The sequence below is a fragment of the Pezoporus flaviventris genome, unplaced genomic scaffold (assembly GCF_033815535.1).
Source record: "Pezoporus flaviventris isolate CSIRO_AGI_PZ_B2104156 unplaced genomic scaffold, CSIRO_AGI_Pfla_v1 ptg000016l, whole genome shotgun sequence".
Classification (NCBI taxonomy): Eukaryota; Metazoa; Chordata; class Aves; order Psittaciformes; family Psittacidae; genus Pezoporus; species Pezoporus flaviventris.
In genome coordinates, this window is record NW_026892564.1 from 45094 (window position 1) to 69296 (window position 24203).

The 24203-nt window shown below is 41.4% G+C and overlaps 1 protein-coding gene across 10 annotated transcripts in view; it reads left to right on the forward strand.

Moving 5' to 3' along the window:
* The first annotated feature begins 2624 nt into the window (after positions 1-2624).
* The window catches only part of LOC133269865 (ankyrin repeat and sterile alpha motif domain-containing protein 1B-like), a 90050-nt gene continuing 68471 nt past the window's right edge, over positions 2625-24203 (forward strand). For 2 of the 10 annotated variants that reach the window (XM_061454527.1, XM_061454533.1), the window contains exon 1: positions 2744-3042. The gene's annotated coding sequence lies outside the window, so the exon portion shown is untranslated. Of the gene's footprint in view, positions 2656-2737; positions 3043-3380; positions 3440-24203 lie in introns of those variants that run through there. The other 8 variants (XM_061454536.1, XM_061454534.1, XM_061454537.1 and 5 more) reach the window with 8 other exon arrangements.

Below are 24203 nucleotides of genomic sequence, written 5' to 3' on the forward strand. Positions count from 1 at the left end.
AGTATTCAGTTAAAATCAAAACTTTCCAAATCTCATCCTTTTTATTTTTATATGTTTTGAAAGTAATGCTTAGGGTTTCCCAACATTAATTTGGCAGGATTAATTAACTAAAATTGGTTTAAAAAGCCTGTATCTCTAGGAGCTTGCATTATCCTTTAAGTGTTCCTTTCACCTCTTAAATAATCAACGGTTCACAGAATCATAGAATACCAGGTTGGAAGGGACCTCAAGGATCATCTGGTACAACTTCTCTAGGCAAGTATGACCTAAACCAGACGTCCCAGAACCCTGTCCAGTTGAATTTTACAAGTATCCAAAACTGGGGAATCCACCAGTCCTCTAAGGAGATATTGCAATGGCTGATCATTCTCATTGTGAAAAGTTTTCTTCTTCTGTCCAACTGGAATCTTCCCAGGAGGAACTAGTGCCCGTTACCCCTTGTGTTGTTCATTTGACTCCTTTTAAAAAGGGAGTCTCCATCATCTTTGTAGCCAGCCTTTAAATAGTGGATCATGGTGATGAGGTCTCTCCCGAGCTTTCTTTTCTCAAGGTTGAGCAAACCCAGTTCTCTCAACCTTTCCTTGTATGGCAGGATACCCAGTCCCTGGATCAGTTTTGTGGCCCTTCTCTGGACCCTCTCCAGCCTTTCCACTTCTTTTTTGTATAGTGGGGACCGAAACTGAACACAGTATTCCAGGTGTGGCCTGATAATCTCTGAGTGGGATAGTGACATTTTTATCTGTACTGGTGATGCCCTTGTTGATGTAACCCAGCATTCTGTTGGCTTTACTTGGCACAGCAGCACACTGTTCACCTACATGGAGCTTGTCCATTTCAACCCCCTGCTCCTTTTCCAGAGAGCTGCTCCCCAGCCATGTAGATCCCAGTCTGTGCTGCACTCTAGGTCTGTTTTTACCAGGTGCAAGACCTTACACTTGCCCTTGTTGAACTTCGTGAGGTTCTTGTTAGCCTATTCTTCCAGCCTATCCAGGTTATCCTGGAGGGTGTCTCTCCCTTCCAAAGTGTCCCCTTTCCAACTCATCATCAAACTCCATCAGGGTACATTTGATCCCATCATCTGGCTCATTCATGAAGACGCTGAACAGTCTTTCAATACTTATCTGACCAGCAACAGGTCCCCAGCTGGAAAAGGAGCTGTTCACCACTACCCTCTTGGTGCAGCCAGTCAGCCAGTTCTCCGAGAGCACTAATTTGCTCTTAGTGACTTACAGAATTTACTCTACTGCCTTTACTCACGTGTACTAGTGCATTCAAAGTCTACAATGTTGTGGCTGAGTCAAGTCAATCCAGCTGACCTATTCATTAATTGTGCTGAGCTCAGTGGCCATGTGTGGCCACAGCAAAACTTTTTGTAGAGAACAGGTGTTCCTGACACTGTTTATAATCAAGAGAATCACTTCTGGATAGGATCATTGTTTTCTTGAAAGATTTGCTTTTGAAAAAATGCAGCTAACCACTAGTTTAAGATGTAATTAATGCTCTGAGGGATGTAAATTCAGAGCCTCAAATAGGGCTTATTTTGGTGCTCAAAGCTATCTATGCTTGAAGTTCTGTGTGGGCACATACAGTTGGCCATGCGAAACAGAAGAGCCTGTGAATTACATTTCTACATTTAATCAGTGTGAGGTCTCTCAGAAGTTTTGACTATGGACATATACATGTGTTTGGAAAGTTTGCCTTGCTGGTGCAGCTCCTGTGGCTTCTACATCTTTTGTCCATATTCCTCCTCCTGAGAAGGCTGTGAATTTCAGCACTATGAACTGGCGGTGCAAAACCATGTCCAGAGAGTGGTATTTAAATTGTCTTTCACTTTTTTATTAAGCCTTTTATTTCACGGAAAAGCCAGTTCTCCTTGAGTCTTGGTAGCTTTGGAGGCAGGATCAGGGCCTGAGGCAACTGACTGGCTGCCTTCTTGGTGAGATCTGCTGTAAACAAGCCAGGGAAACGCAGCCTGCATTAGAAACCGAACACTTCACCTGCCATAACCAAGTAAAATTTTTATACTTGGTAAAACGTTTCTTGCAGGTTCTGCTGGCTGATCTTGTCAGATAATGCACTTAGCCATCAAGTGTGTAACTTCCTTGGGGAAGCAGAGCAGGAGATAAGAACTGCCATGGGGGACTGAAAGTGCAACTCTGTCCCCTGGCCTTTTGTAAAGTTAAATTACAGGGGCGTCACCTTCTGTGGTTTATTTCCCTTATTAGCGCGGGTGCTGCTTAACGGGGTACAGTTACCGGAGTAAACAATCCTGCGGGATGCTTATTTGGTCGTATTAACGCAGGAAGCAGAGAGCTCGACCAAGATTTATTTAAACGCTGGCGTTAAAAATCAACCAAAAAATGTTTCTGCCGAGGGAGCAGGGAAAGGTTCCCGCCAGCTGCCGCCGGGCACAGAGTTTGGCTGCGGGCTCCCACAGCCGCCCGAGCTCCGCAAGCCGGCCCCCACCCGGCCCGGGGCAGCGGAGCCCTGCGGGAGCGCCCCGCTGTGCGGCACCGCGCCGCCGGCCGCCTGCGAGGGCGGGCGCGGAGGAGAGGCCGGGCCCATATCCATAGTAACGGCGGGGGCAGAGGGGAGGCGCCGCGGCAGCTCCCGCCCGCTGCAGCCCGCGCGGCGCCGGCACCGCACCGAGCTGCGGTGAGCGCGCGCGCGGGCGCGCGCCCGCGCCGCTCCGCTCCGCGCTTCCCCGTGTTCCGCCCCTCACACCCCTTACCTTACCCACACCCCCCATCCCCCCTCCGGGAGCAGCGCGGACCAGGACGCGCGCGCGAGCACCCGCGAAGGCGGGTGGGGGGGGAAGCGGGGAGCTGGCGGGGGCGCGCGCGGCAGCGGCTGGACGGGAAGGGCGGTGGGGGCTCCGGTGTGCGCGGCTCCGCGGCGCTCGCCCTGCCTGACTCACCGCGGGGCGCGGGGAAGATGCTCAGCGCGGAGGGGTAGCAGCTGCGGAGCAGACGTCGGGCCCCCCCGCCGCTCCCCGCCTCCGCCGGGCTCGGCAGCTCATCTCTCCGCCGCCGCCGCTCCTAGGTGAGACCGGGGGGCACGGGAGGGCTGGGAGAGCACAGGGGGCCGGGCACGGGGCCATCGGGCGCCGCCCCCGCCCCGCCGTGGAGCCCGGAGCGGGAGGCTGGGGACTGGGACACGGCCCGGGCACCCTGGGGAAGGGAGAGCTCTGGCAGCGTACCCTGGGAGGCTGGCGGGAGAGAGCCGGCGGCGTCTGCGGTCGCCGCTTTCGCAGGATTATGTCAGCCTCGCCGGTGGCCCCTCCACCGCCTCTGGGGCGGGCGGCGACGGCGACTCCCACCCGGCGGCGCTGCGGGGTGCCGCGCTCCTGGGGCAGGCAGGGGGCGGTGGGGAGGCGGCGGCTGTGAGCACCGGGATGGCCGGAGTTTCAGCCGCCTGACGGAGCCGGTGCTGTGGGCTGGTGAGCTTCCACCGGGCCGGAGCGGTAGGGGGAGGAAGGCGCTCCGGGCACCCCTGCCTGCCCCAGCGTACTCCCTCCGTGCGTGTCCGAGCCAGAATCCCTTTCGGAGATGGGGGAGAAAGTGGGCATCCACCTGGTGTGCTGCGCCCGGGGGAGAGGTAACACGGCACACCGAGCCTGCAGCTGCCGTTTTCGGGGGGGGGGGGGGGGGGGGGGGGCTGTGTCAGTATTGCAAACCTCCGTGTTCCTAGGTCTTGTAACTTGATTGTGATTGTGCTCTGGTCTGAAACTTGTCAAAAAACGTCTCGGCTTCAAGGCACCGCTGTTTGTCCTTTCGGTTATTTAAGGAACGCTAATTGGGCGAAGTGCTACGGTTATTCTATAAGGGGAAAAAAAAAAACCGAAAAGGTTGATGGAAGGGAGAAGTGTGTAGAGATCGGAATGATGGTTTATGGTTCAGTATCTACGAAAAAGGCGCGTATTGAAAAATACATCTTAACGAATAGCTATTTTACCTAATGGCAAGAAGGCAGTTTTGGTACTGGGAGGGAAAAAATGATACCTCAGAATTTCAGCTGGAACTCAATTTGCTGCACACGTGCAGTAACGGTTTTCCTAAGGATTTTGGCATGTGGACTGATGCATGTTGCCATGTGCCTTGCAAAATTCTTTCTGCTCTGTGAGCAGTGGCAATGTGTGCCCACATGCACGAAATCAAGGTGTGCTCTGTACTGTTCTCAACTGCAACAACGTTAATAAGGAAAACTAATAGTGTCCATCTGTAGCAGGATTACTGATAATAATGTATTGTAATGGTTCCGTAAAGAGCATTTTAACTTACAACTAGTGTTAAAGTAGACCCTGACGTGATGGATGGTAACTTCTCATCTGAATGCATGTTAAGAACCAATTAGTGTCATATTCTTTCGTATATGCCAAAATATAAAATATAATAATCCGCTTAAAAAAGAAACCAACCCTCAGTGGAAGGTTGACATGATAATGGGGCATTTTTTCTTGAATAAATATGAACACAAGTTGTAAGCATTCATGTAAAGTTGATACTTGTTTGCCAAGTACAAATACTTAATCCTGTAGTGTGTAGTTACTTTAACGAATTAAAACTCCATTTTCATGGCATCCTAAAAGTCTCAGTGATACTCTGAAAAGAATGGAGAGTAAGTGATTTTAGCTGATGAATTTGGTCTGGCAACAGTAGTTTGCTAAGAGATCGATTCTTTTTGATGTGTGTATATAACTTATATAAGTTGTCGTCATGTGGTCACTCACAGACTCTCTTAACTTTACACGCCTGTGAAGTCCCATTTCAAGAATTTGTGCAAATGGTTGACAAGTGAGAATTGGAAGAACTCACTGATGTATTCAAAGTAAGCTCTGCTTTCTGTAATACTGGTGAGCTCCTTTATATTTTTTTTTGGGTTTTGGTTTTTTGTTTTTTTTTACAGATCAGGAAAATGTGATAGTCGGGAAGAGATAAATTTATCCAGTAAGAAGGCAAATTGAAATATACTATACATATTCGTTCTACTTAGAAGGCATTCAAATGCAGTACCCCAAAATTAATTCAGAAAGCTAAGGGCCTGATGCTTTTCCTCTTAGCATTTTTCTTTGGGGGGGGGGGCGTAACACCTCTAACTGGAAGTGGGCACATGGAGTTAAAAAGGGAGGGTAGAGAATGTGAGAATTAGGAACAGAGCTGTCAATAAAGCCTCCATCGGAGAAGGCTGCACTGAACTAACTAAAGCAGATCAACTCTAAGCAAGAGTTTTGCTACTGAGGAACATGATGAGGGAGCTGTGATCCAAGTTAGTTGGAATTGACTTAAGATTCCAAGAGCAAGACATTTTAATGTCAGATGAATCTGAATTCCATGTTGGAAATACTCAATTTATTTCCATCAATCAGGAAGATGCACATTTTGCTTTAACATTGAACAGCTGACATTTTGGTAAGGATCTATATATTTATTTGTTGAATGTTAGTGATAGGCATAATGAATAGTGTTCTTCACAAATAGTAAACTTCCAGCTTGCTTTGAGCAGACTGAGAAACTGCCAAACCTTGGACTTAAGATCTCTTGGCTCTTGGTCCTGAGACACCTGCTCTGTGTGCAGACTGAGAGTTAAAGGAGAGATGAGAGTGAATGGTATCAATCCGGGTCCAATCTTACTCATTTGCCAAATGTCAAGAATGAGTACATTACATTTGTAAGACTGGACTTCTTTTCCTGGTGGTCCTACTGTCACAATGCTTTGTTTGTGAAATCTTGAAAATCTATGTTAGTCTTCCAAATTAACAATCATTGTGATGATTTGGCCAGTTTTTACTTGGAGAGATGATTTGGGGTTGTTTTCACATTTGGGAACATGTTGGTTTATGCTAGTTCACATTTTCAATGTTGTCTTCACAGCTATATGAGCGACAAGCTTATTTTTAAGAAATCACAGTCAGATTCCGGAGAATAACACCTTCAGAAAATTGTATCAGCCTAGCAATGTAATTTCTCCCTTTGTGTAGGCTATAACAGAGGGCTGCTTGTACTTGATCTTTTAGTCCATGTGCCAACTATGCCAGCTTGTCTACAAGACAGTAGTCATGGTTCCAAGTATTGAAGGGTTATGCTTTAGATAAACCTGGCTGAAACAATGTAATCAAGCTAATGAAAGCACATCGTTGTCACAGTTTGATTGCTGTCTCTAGCCATAGGCTTTCTGTATTTTTCGCCTTTGAGAAGAAAAGCTTTGAAAACTTGATGATTTTAGTAGTGTTTAAGCATGTTGAGTATTTTGAGCACTGAGATTCAAAGATGCAGGTCTTCACAAACCTTATTCTCAACAATTTAGCTCTATAAGTTAATCAGTCTGCTCCCATGCTTAAATTGCTCTTGGAGGTGGTCTTTGTTTACAGATTACATGTAAAGATTGCTGGGCGTTTTTGGAGAGTTTCAGTGGTCATATTGGTTTTGACATAGAGTTATATACTGTTCAGTATTCTAGGAGAAAAAAATGAGTTACCTGATGTTGGTTTGCTTTTCGTTTTTTCTCTGCCTGTCTGTTTATGTAGTCTGGAGCAATAGAATTTTTCTAAAGGTCCTTCAGTCAACTAAGAAACATTTCGTCCTCTCTCCAAAGATTCTTTGTTTAAAAACCCCTCATGTTTGGCCTGGATTCACTCTCACAAGCTTGAGCACAGGAAAAGATCTTGTTGACATTGCCACCCCCCAGTGAATTTCTGTGAAATATCTTGGAGTATTGCAAGTGACATTTGGGCCTATCTTCATGTTAGCTGCAGATAGCAGTCATTATGCCTAGTGTAAGGGAGTGATGATACTAGTGTTGAACAAACCTTAACCATGGGAGAATCATCAAAGATACAGCTTTCCTTCACTGGTGAAAGAGTAGCGATTCTGTTTTGAGACATGCTGGCAGACCTCCTGGAGACTATCTCTTGTCCTTAGATCACAGAATGAAACAGGTCCTTATTGTCACAGAAATGTTCAAGCACAAAGGAGAAAATCCAGGATCATCTCTGGTCTTCCTCTATTCCTTACTTACTGCCTTCAGCCTCTTGCTACTGGGATATTTCCAACTGATTTGACTGAGGAACATCTTTAGGAGTTTTGCAATTCCTTTCTTTAAGACAGATGATGTTTGCATAGTCCTTACTTGGCTCATTCCTGTGGGGTTGGATAGTGTCTTTGTGGTACATCTAGAGAAATCGCAAAAACATACAGGTTGCAAGTGTAACAATGATACCAAACATTTGCCTCATTTTCATTAGGACTCAAATCCCAGTATATCTGCACACCAATAATTGAGATTGGGTTAAGTCAAATGTCTGAAATGCAGCTTGATCAAGAGAAGAGGTACTAAGCAAGGACAGCGTATCTAAGGATATTATGAAATCCCTCACTGTTTTGTCACTTGAGGGCACTTGTTCAGCATCATAATCATCTTCAACACTGGGACATACTTAACTCCGTGGATGGTTAAGATTTGTACATTTTTTCCCCTTGTGAGTATTCATATCTTCACTTGTTTCCAAGACTTGCATGATCCCTCCTAAGCAACCAAAAAGGACAGTTTTCCTTTAGGAAAACCAAATGAAAATTCTACCTGTTACAGAACTAAGTATTTGTAACCATCTTACTTTTATTAAATATACCACACATGCTCCATGCTTAACAGCAGTGCCTGAATGGGGGGGAAAAAAAGGCCTTAAGAAGCTTGAGATGGAACTTCTTACTCCTAGGCCTTTGCAGCTGGATGGAGTGTCCTCTTTCTAGAAACACAAAACTATGATGTGTTAAGGAAAGATATGTCTCTTTGCTTATGTTTTTTCCAGCTTTTTCATGCAGGAAATCCAAGGTGATTCCTGTGAGCTTTGCTACATGTAATTAGTTTGTTCTGCATTCTGCCCCTGGTTTCTGAAGTCAGCAAATGTCCATAGAGGTTTTTCTGTTGTTTAGAGTATTTTAAGTTCTGATGCTGTAAAAATGGTAAATTTAATAATGGCTGCAGTAATGGCAGATGAAGTCAGCAAGGAGTTTTGCCTGTTTGACAGCCAATTTTAGCCCACTGTTTAATTTCTGAAATACTTTTTTTCCAGAGAGTGTTACCCCGCTGCAGTGGAGAATTAACATTTAGTTTTTCATTGTGAAACCTGGAGGTAGGAAACACTTGTTTTGCTTGTCAAGCTGTGGCTGGTCATCTAAACTCTTCATTTAGTTGACTGGGCCTGCAGACTGCAGAGTAGAGTCAGACCTTCAGTGCTTCTGGGTATTTGCATGTATGCCATCTTGACTGGTTCTGTAAACCTTGCAGTAAAGCTTTTGCCAAGATGTCAGTGAGAATATATGTCTCTTTTACCAAGGGTATACTGAAGATAATTTCTTTCTTCTTTGTGTATCTGTTCAATAAAGAACATTATTACACGTAATATCTTTATTTCTAAGTATTGTGAATGACAGTAAAAGCCACTGTGGTAAACTGGTAAGCAAAAAAGATGGTTGCATGTAATTATTCTGAATATAGGAAAATGCAAAGTCAAATGTGGTGTTCATCAGTATTTATTATGTAATACTAAAATGTGTGTATATGTACTACCCTTACTGGAAAAAAAGTTTGCATGAGGGTGGTAAAACACTGACACAGGTTGCCCAGAGAGGTGGTGGTTGCACCACGGCTGAAGACATTGAAGGCCAGGCTGGATGTCTTTCTGGGCAACCTTATCAAATTGAAGATGTCCCTGGTCATTGCAGGGGGGTTGGACTAGGTGATCTTTGAACGTCCCTTCCAACCCAAACTATTCGATGATTGTATGTGTATATACATGCATAATAGGAATGCATAATTATCTGACTGTTTTTAGGCTTCGTCTTACCCCATTGAAATTGATACTAATTCTGTCATAATTTTAAATACCTGGCCATATGTATTAGGTCCATAAACAGTGCTTGTAAAAATAATCTAGCAACTTTTTACTGTTCTATAAAGTCTTAGATACTGGCACTTATTGCATGAATAAGTATGCTGGCTAAACATAATTTTTGAAATAGTTAAAACACTTAAAATTTAAGGTAACTTAGAACTGTCTAATTATCTTCTTCAGGGTCCCGTAATCAAAGGGCTGTTATACCATTGTCATGCTTTGTTAATGCCTTTATTGTCCACGCATATATTCAGAGGTAATGCTGGAATCTAGGAAAAGTGTTACTTTGATAATAGTGCAGTCACCTGGAAAGCTCATTACTAATGAGTACGCAGTTGGTTAGTGAAACACCTGCACTATTAATATATGATGAAAATACATAGAACTTCAACATTCTGTACTAATATTTATAAACCACCACAGGGGTAAGTTGATATTGGAGTGAATTGTCACACAGCAAAATGCTTTAGCAAAACCTAAGGGAAGTATTGTATGACTCATTTGTATTTTTACTGAAGCCATTACAAGACTGAATGCAAGTTATTATTTTTCTTTTAAAAAATCTGATTGTGGTGGTTTTCCTGCTCTTAGCACTAGCAAGAAGCAATTCAAGGATTTTCATAGACCTTTATGAGTACTCCTCAGTCCTAATCCATGTTATGCCCAGCTCAAGTATCTCAGAAGCAAAAATTGGCTCTACAGAAAACACATTATAAAAAGACTTCCAAATCTCATCTTTGTTTAAAAACTCATAGTAAAATTCAGTTTAACAGGTGGTCATAGGTTTAAAAGTCTGTCGCACTAACCTTTTCTAGGGGTTTCACTGATGATTATTTTAACTAATTGATTGTCCATGTGATTTTTATGTACCTGTGCAAAATGGCAATCAATCTTTACTATTTGTAGAGTGATAGCATTATAAAATGGTTTGGGTTGGAAGGAACCTTAAAGGTCACGTAGTTCCAAGCCCCTTGCCATGAGCAAGGGACATCTTCCACTAGACCAGATTGCTCAAAGCCCCATGGATCTATCTTGCACTTCTTTAAGTATAAAAGTATGGGAAAAGCACTAAATATTATAATTTTCTGTTTGGATTCTAGTGATTCTAATTTTTGTTGTTTGAAAGAGTATCTTTATGATCTGCATGAAAGATTAAAAGGCCCTTTGCCGTAGCGCTAGACATTGATTTTGGTGTCATCATATGGTGCCATGACTTGAGTGCTTCTAAACCGCTGCCTGCACCCAGCCATCTTGGCACACCACCAGATAGCTTCATACTTGTCCTTTGTGTGTTAGTCATGATTACATCATAGTAATAACAAGTGTTTATTTAGCGCTGTCCGCAGGATAATCTTCAGGGTTAACCTGGATGAAAAATGCGCTTTCCACCTCTAGTGGTTGGCTGTGCCCATTCCTGCTCCATTTCTAAGGCTTCCTGACACTATTTTTGTTCTTTATAGATTTGTCAGGGACTAGCAGTAGCTCCTCAGTGATGATATGCATAAGGAAGCATAGGGCAGAAAAAGAAAGCATCACATATCCCAAGGAGATTTTGAACAAGGTTCTCAGCTGGTGTAAATTGTCATAGCACCATTGATTTCACTGCACAGACTGAAGATATGTCTCATGTACTTTGTCAGGAGTAAGCTTGGGTACTAGGAAGATAGAAAAGCAGTAGAGTACATTCAGTTATAATTGCAGGGAAGCAGTATTTGGGCAGCTCCTGACATAACTCTCTGAAGGTAATAAGCATTCACCTGTTGCTATCACTGTCATGAGAGCCCAAACACTGATAGAAGCCCCATGTACTCTTGCTAAAGAAGCCATCTTCTAATGTGGATTTATTCTTGATTCATTTTCACTGACCACTTAGTTGGCTAAAACTTCAGAGAAAATGTAATGTTGAAGGGGGAGGTCAAGGCCAGTATTTTCCATTTTTGTGGCCTAAAAATTAGGCTCTAAACTTTCAAATTCATTGTGGGTTTCAAAAGTAAAGGTGCCTTTAGAGGAACTACTAGTTGATAATCTCTGTAAATGTCCAGTTGTGGAAGTTTACCTTAGGCAGTCCTGATCTGGAAAGTGTGGCTGTAGAGGGTTAAGTTTCCCTTTAAACTATGTTAAAATAAATATGCCATACTCTATTGTATATACAAGCAGGTGACATTCCTAGGTTGAAAATTTTGTTGAAATCCTTTGGCCTTCATATTTAAGGATAGTACTGCAGGACTGTACTTCTGTAATGAGAGTATAGGTAATGGTCATATAAAATAAATGCAGTTTAAAACATAAGCTAAAGAGCAAGTAAAATGCCAAAAACTGTATTTTTCCCTATTTAAATAACTGCATTGAGATTATATTTCCTTTGTTATTATGTATATCAAATATCACTCCAGTCATAGGAAGTTGGGAAGCTTCTTTCTGTTTGAACAGTTTCCTAATTATTTTCACAAGTAAAGGAAAGCTATCATTCCTTCTGTTGATCCTTGGTGTGGTGCAGCATTGTACATGCATGGTACCTGGGGACTTGCTAAAGCCCTCCTGTGGTCAGACCCTTTCAGCTGAGGGCAGTAGTTTAGTCAGACTGGGAAGTGATTTCCCAGCTTGCTGCTCTTTGGTGTCTGAGGTTGGTAATCTGTGACGGGACCTTTGCAAGAGAAGAATCCCTTTTTATCTGCAGAGCAGAATTTGTTTTTAAAAATATCTTTCTTGCCTTATGGTGTAAGAACTTAGACTTGGTGTAAGAAACTTTGTTTTGCAAAAGCAGTTTAGATGTACTGGATACGAAATAGCCTGAATTAGAAGTGGTGAATAAATAGAAAACAGCAGTCATCTTCCTATGTTGTTCTTGCATTGGCATGCACCCTAGTTTGAGTTATGTAACTTAAGTAATACCATTGTTATTTGACCTTCCTAATCTCATTGTATCACTGAAGGTACAAATACTCATGTAGAATAAAATTTCTTCTTTTCTAACCAATCTTCACTTTTAGTTATCTGTATGTGATGATGATTTTATACTTTGATGCAAAACTGTTGATTCATGGCAGTAATCTTGTGTTCATGCATTATACAGAAGCTGTATCTGGTATTGTTGCTATTGCTAGGGGCTGATGTGTCACGCATTTATAAATCTTATTTTTAGAATATCTTATTTCAGCCACCACAACCTGCTCTGGTTGAAACTCTGTTTTGTTGATCCTGATGCAGTGATGACATAACAAAGAGGGTGAGTGGGCTAGCTGGAAAACTAGTAGCACCCCTGAAGTATTACCTCAATTTGTTAGAAACAACCGACTTGTAAGGATTTTCTGCATTCTGAAAGAGGTGGTAATAGCAAGAAAACAGTCAATTCAAATATGTAAATTAAATGGAATTTAGCACTCTTGGTTTATATTACATTTTTCAGCAACTCACCTCCTCCCTGGTTCTTTAGTCTGAAGTTTATACTTTTCATTGTATGTCTTACGCAATTATTCACATCTACTATTTAAAAAAAAACAAAATCCTAACCTTTTGCCCTGGTGTCTTTGTGCTTCTTAGTGGGAAATGGAGAATTGGAGCTGCCCTACTGGAGTGTGTGTGGAGAATCCACACTGGTGCTTTCCAAGGTGGATCTCACCATCTAGCTTTCCCCCATTCCTTCTGTTCTTTCTCTCCCACCTCAGCATAGGGTCCTGCTGAAGAGGATGGAACAATGGTCTGGCTCTCCCTGCCTGTGGGAGGGAGCAGGTGGTTGAAGCTTAGCTCAGCCTTGAGGTATCCCCACATCCTACAGGTTCAAACGGAGGATGAGGGGATGATAGTATAACTTCAGGTCACTCTTTGTCACACACTGCTGTGTTGTGCAGAGGGTCTGGTCCAGCAGTATGAAAACTGACGTAATTGAGTTCAGTCTGAAGGTTTTCATGATGCTGCATTCACATGTAAAGCAGTCTAAGTTTGGCACAAACTTTAATGATGTGCGAGTCTGTGTAATCAAATTTGAAGGTATTTACATAATTACTGAATTATCAGAAGTATTAAGAGAGCTGTCATGCATTATTATGCTATAAAACCTGATGCCTTTTGTAGACTATGACACATGGAGTGTTTTTGTTTATACTTTTGACATACTACAAAAGATTGTGTGATGCATTCAGAAATTACATTGACAGTATGGCAATCTCTGTCTCCCTTTTCTATACGGCAGTTCCATAAAAAGATGAATGTCAGTCATGGTTTTCTGTGAACTGAAAAGAGATAAAAGTTGAGGTAGTTAATCATAAATAATAAACAAATTAAAAAATACATTTTTTTCTATTTCTTGAAGCTCTGACAAAGTGAGCTCCCTTCTGACTCTACAGCACATTTTCAGGCTGTGAAACTTGGAAGCTGGGGACAGCAAACTTGTTAAATTGTGGATGGGAGTAGTTGAAAACAAGCAGTTTTAATGATTTCTGTTTGTATTCTGGAAAAGATACTTATGGTAGAAGGGAATCGAAACTTCAGTCTGCAGGAGAGATTCTAGAACTGTGGTAATTGGACTGCAGTCAAGGTTTAAATGATTACAGGTTTAATCGTATTCTGGTATCTTCTTCCATAGGGATATTTTAGTTTAGGTCTTGCAACCCTAGGTTTTGGTTGTGCTACTTTGAAACATTGTATTGCCTGTTAAGGGTGGTGTGGGTGTTTTCTTACTTTTTGGGATGTAAGACTGAGTTATATTTGTGAGGGTTCTTCAAAGATATTCTCTGCTTTACTCCATGTGTTGCCCAGGGAGCTTGCATAATCCAAGGACTCCGAATGGAGCTTTAGTCCACCCTCCCTAATGTATCTGGGAGATATTTTTATACCTATGTATGTTTATCTTCGGTATGTAAGGTACTTATACATAACGGAATATGCATGTTAAAGTAGAGGGCCTGTTTCTTTAGAGTGCATCCTCTCTGTGTCCTGACATCAACATGAAACTGCAATATACCTGTTATTTAGCTGAATGTCCACAAATTTCTGGAACTGGTGTATTTTGTATTGCCTATGTACCCATAGCATCTCAGTGACAGGTCAAAGAGAACATTCTGATAGATGCCATGTGGTAGAAAACTCTTGCCCAAGTGGCACAAAGTATGAGTGGCTGAAGGCATGTGACAAACATTGCCCATCACTAGCCTGTGTTGCTGCAGAAGACATTGCAAAGCCACATCTGTTGTTTCAGCAGTAGGAAGTGGGAGAGCAAGGTGTCCGAGACGTGTGCTCGACTACAGCAAACACTCCTTTACGAAATCACTCTGGCTGCTCTCTATAGAAGATTAGAAAAGATTATGCTAGTCTGCTACAAATAGCCCCAGTATCTGTCTGTGAGTTTTGATTTTGCAGAGTAGTGATTCAAATGCTTCTGCTCACTGTAGTGAATCATCCGTCTGAGGCAAGGATGTTTTCTACCAACCAGACCAAGGCTCTGTCAGTGATAGGGTTTATTGCTCCTCCAAAGTATAACAAATCCCACTGGAAAGCAAGAATACTTTCATCAGGAGCACTTGGTCCATGATGAAAGTGGAAATGGTTTTCTGGATGAAGTAGATAAGAAACTGAGTGATGCTCATTTCAAACACTTTTATCCTAAACTACTGACCTCCTCTTAAGTCGTCCTGAATTTCTGTCAGCTCAGTAAGAGCCCAGGACTTTCATCTGTCTGTTTAGGATAATGCAATGTGTGTGATTATTCTACAGTTAAGAAGTTTTTGAGGGATTTATTCCCTGTGTTTTCTCTGCTGCCTGAACCGTACCTATCCTAGGAGTTGATTGCAAGTATTTATCAAAGCTATGGAGCCCCCATTTGAGCCATCTGTAGGTAGTGGTTTTGCCATCTGTCACTAAAGACTGCATTCCAGAGGGAGAAACAATATGCACAGACTTCGTCATGCAAAGCCTGTAGGGGATGGTCTCTGATGTTTGCTTTATTCTTGTAAGATGTGTAAGAAGTAGAAGTTGCAGCGTTTCACTAACTTCTGAAATTTTTATTGCAAGAGGCTTCTGAATGCCATGGTAGCCGATACTTCATGCTCACCCATCTCTATGCATTATGCATTTTGCTGAGCTCCACACATTCCTCTGGGAGGTGAACTGTGGTACCTAGCTGTTAAAGGCTGCAAGAATGTTAAATAAAATGGGCAAAACCAAGGTACAAAAGATTTCAAACTAGTATATAGCACTCGGAGATAATGGTAAGAGCCATATAAAATGAGATGCCTTTGGGTGCAGGCATATCATTTCCTGAATATTTCTGCAATGAATGATCAAGGATTACAGCAGCAGCAGATGTTTGAGGCAGCATGATATAGATTGTGTATACTTTTGTGTTATGATTAACTGAGCCAATATCCTCCATACTGAGAGATAGGCGACTTCAAAAAGTTTCAAGAGAACATTAACAGTATGTTTCAGGAATACTTTCACTGCAGTTTTGTTACTAAGAGCAGCATTGAATGTTTCTGTGTGGTGTGTAATGATCACCTAATTTATGATTAGCAGTAGTGATTTGTGATGGGCCACTTGGAGTGGAATTTGTGTTGTGTTCAGACGTATTTCACATTGGATCTGGGGGGCAGGGTGATGACCTAGACAAAACTAAATGTGAGAACAATTACCTACTAATGAAACTGTGGTTTCAAAACAGCAATTTTCATGACTTTGTATCTTCTCTATTGCACAAGCTTATTGGCAGTCCTTGTCGCAGTGAAGGGTATGTCTTCATACTGTTTGGTCATGAGGCCACGAATCCTTCTGCCGCCTTTTCAACTTGGAGTAAAGCATGGGCTAGACACATGCTGGTAACCAGAGGTACCAGAAGCTGCTGCTGAGTTTGTGTGTTTCTTGGTGTCCTGGGTTCAGCAGTAGCAGTCATTTTTTCTCCTTCTTGGTAGCTGGTGCAGTGCAGTGTTTTGACTTTCAGCTCGGGAACAGAGCTGATAACAAGGATGTTTTGGTTTGGCCAAGGACTTTGTGAACTTCATGCTCTGCCAGGGAGGAGGGGAAGCCAGGAGGAAGCAGAGACAGGACACCTGACCCAAACTGACCAAAGAGGTATTCCATACCACAGCACGTCATGCCCAGGATGTAACTGGGAGTTAGCCGGAAGGGCTGGGTGACTGCAGGGTTGGAGGAGGTATCGGTCGGAGCTTGGTCGGGCTTGGGGGGCGAGTTATCGGTCAGCGGGTGGTGAGGTGTTGTATTCTGTTCCCTTGTTATTTCCTTTATCATTATTATCATTGGTGGTAGCAGTAGTGATTTGTGTTATACCTTAGTTACTAAACTGTTCTTATCTCAACCCGTGGGAGTTGCATTCTTTTGATTCTCCTCTCCGTCCCTCTGAGAGCAGGGGGAGGGCAAGGAAGGGGGAGAAGTGAGCGAACGAATTACCTGACTGGGTTTAAACCACGACACTTGGGACAGTAGCTTATCCACGCAAGTAGGACTTGTGAGCTACCGTTATCCATTTTTGACCCACATGGTGTTGGCAATCTGTCAAAAACAGACAAGAGACGTGAAGCAATGAAGTGGCAGGGCTTGTAGTACATATTTTTTTTTAATATAACACAAGGAATAATTTGTACAAATTACAACTCTAAAAGGAGACATTGCATCAGTAAGAGGTTAATACTGTGCATTGCTGTGTTAAACAGGAAAGGAACTGATTTAGCGTAAGCAAATGAACTTTTAAAAAGCCATGTAATAGCTATTCCTATTCTAATACAGATAAGATGTAGCATTAAGAGCCTGTCATGACTTACATGTGTAATGTCTGTGTACTTATATGTGCATTAATAAAATATTCCAAGAAATGCATAGCAAGAACATTACATCCAGTAAGAGGTAATGCATGTTTAATCTAGACCTAGCTTCTGAAAATATTCATGAAACATGGCAGATCAAACATTTTATTTAAATACTGAATTTAAGGGCATTTGAGTGGATTATTCTTCTTTACGGATGTTCTCTCAACATGAAACCAAGGGGATATATAAATATATAAATTTCCTTTTTTTTCTTGTTTCTTTTTTTTTTTTTTGCAGTGTAGCAGGGACTTGCTCAGTTGCTAGGTAACAAGGTATTGCTTTATTTGCAGGAGCAGTAGCTGAGTTGATAGTAGAGGCAATGATTTATCCAAAATGTATTAATATATACTGTAGCAGTAATAATGATTATTGAATTGCTTATTTTTATGTGTTCTGTGTCATGGAAAAAAAATATATAATCAGTTCATTAGAATATTTCCTTCCGCAGAATATAGAAAAAACTGCTTAATTACTAAGAATGTCTTGTTATTTAGCGAAGCAGCAGAATCTGTATCATTTATTCAGTGTTTTAAAATGAGTTATTTAAAAAAAAAACAAGGATTAACATGTTAACAAGAAAAGGGGATTTATAAGGAGGAGCAGTTTCCCTAAATTGTCCATTCATGTCTTTTTTTTGGCCTTTCACACAGGCTTGCTTTCCCAGAAGCAATACGTTTTCCTCCGGGGATCAAGAAAACCTGTCAGTCACCAGGGCAGAAGTTGGCTCCTTCCTAGTGGCAGGCTGCCACCTCTTTTCTGACTCCAAAAAGACCAGCAGGTGGTCTGCAGGCCACTCCACCGCCTGCTTTCTCATACAAGTCTGTAAATTCTGAACGTCAGGGCTGCCTTTAGGGCACATGCTAATGCCACCTGCTTCCACTGCTGGCATGCTGGCTAGTGACTTGCTAGGTGGTGCTGGATGCTGTATCCCTGGCCAAAAATGTTACTGCCATTCATCTTGTTCAGTTTTGCCATTATCTGGGAAAGAGAAGTATATAGAGTCCTAGTGGATTCCCTGTTGTCTTGATGCTCCTTTTAGCCAGGTAACACCTTCACCCCTGCCTGTTAGTGAGATGTATTAGCCAGGTTTCTCTGCTGTTCGTGGATCTGGGAAGACTATGTCTAAGTGGATGGAGTAGGATTTCTGTAGTCACACTAAAGAAGACCAGTTGTTCTTTCAGGATGATGGAAGCTGTATTGACTTAAAAGAAAGTTGTTTTCAGAATTAGCCAGATTAGTGAATAAGCATTATGGCTGAGCATTTTTTAGCATGATTCAAGTCACCTTTGACTAAATTTTTTACACCTTTCCTCCTTGCAGGGACTTACTAATACATCAGATGTATAATTCTGGCATTTTTAGAGCAAACATTGAACTTTCCCCCACATTGATCAGTTTTTAGCAGTTTCAAATCTTTTTAACCTGCAGGCTCACCTCTTGGACTCTGAACTTGGTTCTTGGACTTTCACACATTGGTTCAGAAAGCTACAGTTTACCTCCACTTGGAAGTTATTCGTCACACTGGTTTTCTCATCCTGGTGGATTTACCTTTCAAAAGACTGTTATCTATAGTCCTGATCATTTGGCTCTTTTGGGGGTTGTTTTTTTTTGTTGTTTTTTTTTTTCAACAGAATTCAAGCAGAATTAAAATGGTGTTTATCAGTCTGTGATGGAGAGCAAGGTTAGTCTACAAGTGACTGTTGATGGGCAAGCAAGAACAGGATAGTATAAATGGCAAAGTTGATTTCCATGTACCTCACCTGTGCTAATGAACATTTGCAGCACTGGGTAACATGTTATGTTGCTGCTTGAAAACCTGTTTGTATCTTTTATATTCTATTGTACATGACATTATCCCTTAGACCTCTAATGACATCTAACAGAGTCATTCACAATCAGTTCATGAGTAAATCGCTGGAGGCTTGGACAGTGTATTAAGAACTAAAGTATTCCTGATCCTTTGTCTTTCATTTCAGCAAAAGAAATTAGTAGATTAAATAATTAAGAGGCAGAATGGCACTCTTGCAGTATCTGCCTTCCTGAAAAGCTACAGAAAAGAAAGAGCCAAAGCACAAGAGACTTAAAAAGAATGTAAGTTAGAAAGCTATTCCTGTATCTATAAATTTAGAAGACTAAAAGAAATAAAGGGAAAACAGAAAGGATAGATGAGAGAAAATGGGTGCAGCAATAAAAAAAGAGCAGCAATTATGCTTCAGCATGAGTCAAAAGGACACATGAGGATGGTAATCTTTTGTGAATCATCAAAAGGAAGGTGTTTGGAGCTGTTGCAGGATAAGGCCTTCAGAAGATACAATTCTGTTGTCTAGAAGTTAGAGGAAAAATTTTATATGTATATATATTTTTTATTTTTTTACGTACTGTCAACTGAAAGCTGTGCATCCAGGGTCAGTCACTACCTGTCTGCTCATCTTGCCTCCAGTTTCAGAAGTTTCACCTTTTACGACAGCATCTGGCTGCAGCTTGTTGATGCTTGGTGTGCAGCTGCCCTGGGTGCTTTATCTTGGCAGCAAGAGAATCTAGACAGTCCTTGGATCATTATCATCACACAGAAGAATACTAACCTGGACCGTAGGACTCCCTTAACTGCCCACATTTAGTGAGCTTTGTGTAATTCATTTCACTATTTAAAATTCCCCAGTTGTAATGATCAGGCTCTGACAGGGGACAGCATTTGCCCACTTGATGGTTTTGGTATTTGAATAGTCATGTTCACAAATTGGTTCTTCCCTGAACAGAAGATTGTCTGTATGGCTATTTTGGTAAAAATGCTTTCCTTAGTGGATAAATAATCAAAGTACTGGATTGTTTCTAATTTCAAAATGCTTTAATATAATTATATGGGTGTGTTATAAGCTTAGAAATCAATCTGATGCTTGCTTGTCCTAAGCAGCAGACCACTCTTTCCAGTCTCAGTCAAAAGAATCCTGCATAGAATTTCTGGATGTGTATGACCAGGTGTGAGAAATCACTGAAGACAGTTGCTTAATTAATCACTGTTCTGACATATGTGTGGAATGGCATTCACTCTGCATGAACGTCATGTCATTTATGTAGACACGAATGCACAGCCTATATTTGTTTCACTGAGAAGTGGTTTTCACTGCTGAAGGACAGAATTGAATCTAAATTTAGTGTGCTTTAACTTTTCTGATTGTAGCAAAAGAGTATCATGCTCCTTTTATTTTATGAGGAATGGTGATTAGCTGCGGTTTTGTTAAAGTTAGGTAAGAAATAAGATTTGAAGTTCTTGCTGTGAGCTATAATTATTTTTAACAGACATGCATTTTAGAATTTTTGGTCACTGATTTTCTCCATTAAACTTTCCTTTTGGGGAACACTTTTTAACTTAATGAAGTATGTTTTTGCAATTACGCTGTCAGCCTTTTGAACTTGATTGGGCATTTGAACTGAAAGAATGGTTTGTTTCAGAGGTATTGAGTTCCCACAACTGTCATGAAAGTAAGTAGAGGAAACCCTTTCAATACCCTTATTCTGGCACAGATACTGTGGCTTGCAGTGCTGGGGGTGGGAAAAATTGCAGGTAAGGAATAGAAGAGCCATGGTTGGAAGCTGGAAGTAGTACGGAGGAGAAAGTGGTAAAGAAAAAGGAGGAGTTCTGAGTCAAGAGAAGGATTGTAGAGATGTTAAGTGAAAATCCCTAGGAAAACATACTGCTATTTATGCGCCTGGTGGCACATGTCAATCACCAGGTGCCTCTTTAAAATAAGTCCCTGTGTAATAAGTGGCATATCGGTTTAAATAAAAGCATCTGGTTGTTTGCAGGTAGCTTCTCATACTGCTCTCTTCATTATGCTGAGCGCCCTCTGGTAGCACAGCATCACTGGTAAGGGCCGCGAGTACCTAGCACTCTCGTTTTCTGCCTGGGGGAAAAGCGTATTCCACAGGGTAGCTGGATTTAGCAGAACGTTAGTTTGTGGGAAAGGGTTCCTCAGTGTACGTGTTGCTATGTAGTGGGGAGGGAAAGCAAAGGCAGAAAATCCACCTTCCACTCAGAATGGAAGGTGGCAGAATGGCGTGATAGATGGCTATGTTAAGAATTTGCTTTTGCTTTCTCTTCTCCTTTTAATCAGGTATTTTGCTCTTTTCCAAGGATCAATGCTTGCTAATATTTGATTAGGCAAGCAGTACGTGTTTTTATAACTTTTTTTCTTGAAATTTGTGATCAGTAAATGCAATGTCACTTACGTAATCATAACCTTTTTTCACTTAAACTAGCAGTCTGTGAGGAAGAGTGCTGTGATTTTCATTAATATCATCATTAGTTTATGAGAGCAAAGAGTAGCAGAAGAAAACAATGTTGAACATCTGATTTTAGGCAGAGAGTGAAGACTGTGGACCACTTCTTAGAGTGCTTGGCCAGACTGCACATAGGGTGGATGATTTTTATGGCTCTTATTTCACCCATTCTGACTGTGTGTATACAGCAAGTAAAGCCAGGATAATTTTGTGAGTAAAGCATGGCATTAGTATTTAGAAGATGGGGTTTTCATTCATATTAGTATGCCGAGTTTTATCTGCAGACTTAAGTTTATCAGTTAATCCACTTATGTGGATCAGGTGTTAATTTGTTAAAAGAAAATAGGAAAGAGAAACGAAGTTAGGTTTTTGGTGTTTTTTTTTTCTCCTCTGCATTCATAGAAACACACACTTACATTGTTCAGTGGCTCAAGAGCCACATTTTATCAGCAGTACAGAGTGAAGTGACCGCATTGCAACAGGGAAAGTTGACTCTATAAAAATTAAAATCAATGCATTAAAAAATAGGTTCATAATCTGATGTTTATACTATGGTAAGACTCACTAGAGAACAATAAAGCTTGATCATATGCAATGTAGTATAGTGGATTAAATTTCATAATTGCTAATAATAAGTAATCCTTCTGTCTCCAGGGTATGTAGAAGGTTGAAATGCAGCCAGTGCATTTTCATTGTGTCAGTCTCCTTGGCAGTTCTCTCTGGAAGCATGCTGATGGGCGGGAGGGAGGTTGGGAAGAGCCTGTGGGTATGTATGGTGTTGCTGACAGGTACATAAATTACACAGGTCCACCGAAGTGGGTGCACAGTAGCACATGTTGTATATCTTCCTTTGACACTCCAGTGTAGCATTCTTCTGGCTCAGGGGATTCAGTTATTCAGTGCTCTCTTCCTCTTTCATTTTCGATTGTGAGCTCATTTCACAGGAGTCTATTCTACTCTTAATGCTTCTACATAATTTTCCTGAATACTGGAAGTATATAAAGAAATGAGAAGAGAATAGACCCCTGAGCTTGGACTGTGTTTTCACTGTGCTAAATTCCTGTTTTACCATTCATAAGCTCTCACCCTACAAAACCTGTGCTGTTGCTCTAAGATAAAATGTGTAGGTTTGGATTTCATTTTTCTAAGAAGCTGGATAATAGCCATAGAAGCGATGCATACAGCAGCATATCAGAATGGTTGTCCTGTATTGCTGTATTTGAAAGTGAAGGTAAAAGAGCAAGTCTTTTACTCTTCTTCTTGTTTCTTTAATCATTTTTTAGCATGCTGTGAAGTAAAGCATACTGTGGCATATAATTTTATTCTTAAATCACATTGCTCAACTCTATTCTCATTTATCTAGGTGAAGCAGGAGGCCATGTCTGAGCACATGTACTTTGTTCCCTGTTCTCTCCACTTCCAAACTAATTTGATGTTCAGCTCTTCATTTTATTGTGAGGTTCTGTGTCTTCTCTGGTACTTTGACATAGAATGATGGAAGTCCTGGACGCCTGAGATGCAAGGACAAATATTACCAAATTTGTTGTTCCCTTCATTTCACCATGGGCATTCTTCTTAAGACCAGGGGCTGCCTTAGCACTGTGTAGGCTTCTGCTGTAGTAAAACACAGGTGTTAACAAAGCAGGCTGGAAAGGCTGAGAGCTGACATTACAGGATCAAGAGCAGCTATTAGGAAAAGTTGCTATCATCTGCATCTTACTAGTATATCACTAACATTGTGACTGGGATGAGGTGGTCTGTGGCTGTTTCTTATCACTGACATCAACAGTCTGGGAGAGGTTCCTGTAAGGTCAAGAGAAAGGAGAGACATGCCAAATCTGCAGGTTGTCCCCAGCTTGTCTCAGATCTGCCTCAGTTTTAAGTGCTGTATCAATGGGTTGGGAGGAGAGGATTAGCACTAACAACAGTGACAAGGCCCTTTACGGAGCACAGCCAGGGAGAAATACTGCCATACAACTTCTCTCATTCATCTTTGCATGTGGTTTTGCGGTTTAGTAGTTTGATTACACTTGGGTTGTGTCATAATTGTGTAATTGAAAGATTATTCATTGCTTTTACCTAAGTGCAAGTTAGAACATTTCATATCCCAGCACTGTAAAAAGTCAAGGATTTATTGAAGGGTAGCAAAGTGCCGTGTTTTGTTTTGTCTTAGGGACTACAAGGTAAAAATCATCAAGTTTGGAAATAAAAGGTTAAAGTAACCGCAGTATGCATGTTGCCTGCAAGTCAAATTTAGTGTCTGAAAGGCTGTCTTTCTTGCTTTTATGTTGTAATAGGATTCTGCAAGCAGAATTTACAGTAGGGCTGCTGCAGCCTGTGGAGGCTGTTCCCGTGTATAGAATTTGCAAGTTCAGTTGTTGTTTAATTAGCAGTTACATAGATGATGAGCTAGTCAACCTCAGAGCTTCGGATATCATAGGAAAAATAAGATGGGGGGTGTCCCCCCTGACCTTCCCACTATGGTAATTCAGAGCTTTCTATGCAGTCATGGGACGTGTGCATTTGCCTTCCTAACAAAAGCTGAGATTCGAAAGTTTGTGGTTTTGGGAGGAAGTTAGAGTTTGGTGAGACTCATGAAATTACAAGAGTGAGAGACAATATAAACAGTATCTACTTACTCTCAGCATAAATATGCCATCTCTGAAATGGAAATGAAAAGTAATCCTAGTTTTTTTTTCTAGCCATGAGTATAAGCAGCTATGAGACTGAATATATTTGTAGAGTAGGTTTGCTGAATAAGAAAACACTATTTTTACACAGCTCTCATTCTAGCATTTCATTTTAACTGTACACATCCTTTTCAGTTCTGCAATGCAATAATCCCTATTTTATTGGAATACATCATGTCCAAGTGAGACCCTGGCTTCATTGCAGTCAGTGGTATTTTGCCACTGAGATCAAGAAAACCAGGTTCTCATCCTTGCAACCAGTAAGTGGTGTTTGAAACACACTTTCACTGGCATTAGATCATTGCACGCAGGTAATTTTTAAACATGTGGAAAATATTTTAGATACTCTCTAAGTCCTGATGTATATATGCTTGCTTAAGTTATTAAACAGCTGATATTCAGTGTACATTGAGAAATTAAAGCAAATCAAATGTTCCTTTGGCAACAAGGCACTTTGTCCCAAGAACATAAGTGTAAATCTAGACAAAAGATAAAGTGTTAGCTAAGAACTAAACGTGAGCAATTTCAGCA